The sequence below is a fragment of the Nannospalax galili genome, unplaced genomic scaffold, assembly GCF_000622305.1.
Source record: "Nannospalax galili isolate Female #2095 unplaced genomic scaffold, S.galili_v1.0 scaffold406, whole genome shotgun sequence".
Classification (NCBI taxonomy): domain Eukaryota; kingdom Metazoa; phylum Chordata; class Mammalia; order Rodentia; family Spalacidae; genus Nannospalax; species Nannospalax galili.
The window spans coordinates 3,887,196-3,887,882 of record NW_008357033.1 but is presented as its reverse complement, the minus strand read 5'-3'; positions in this window follow the sequence as shown (position 1 = coordinate 3,887,882).

Sequence of the window (687 nt, the reverse complement as noted above, 5' to 3'; positions counted from 1 at the left end):
CCAGTCTGCTCATCTCTATTCAGAACAGTGTTAGGGGTATGGGTGACTTGTTAACGTGCTCACCGGCCCACTCTCACCTAAGCATTCCCCCAAAGAAACGTGGGGCAGGCCCCACACACAATCGCAGTCCTGTCGGTGCCACTTCACAACCCTATCTTTCCCATTCTTACCCTGCAGTCATGAGTGCATGCTCCCTAACCATGGAGGCAGTCCTGCTCTTAGGATCAGCGACTCCTGGTTAACTGGGAGTAGAAAAAATAAAATTCAAAGAATTCCCAGACCACTTTGGATCCTTTTTAAACTGGCCTGTCTCACTTCTCACTTCACAGCGCTATTACTAAACTGTGAAACAGTGTGGGAAGGAGGAGTGGGATGGTAACAGCTGGGGCTCAATCCACTTGGATAATATGCTCCCAAGTAATCAAGAGCTGAGCACTAGCTCCTCTTCAAAGAGCCAGGCAGCCCTCAGTCAGAGTAAGCGCCAAGCTTTACTCTCTGCCTGTTTCCTGGTGATTTGAAGACAAAGGTAGGGAGTACTTGGTGGACACACCTTGGCCATGTATCTGCTTTTGGAATGGTTGTCTACAGTGAACGTTTACATACCTACCTTTTTTTTTTCTTAAGTGCATAAAACCCTAACACTACTCAGATGGCTTGGGGCTTTGAGATTGGCTCTTTCCACGTTTT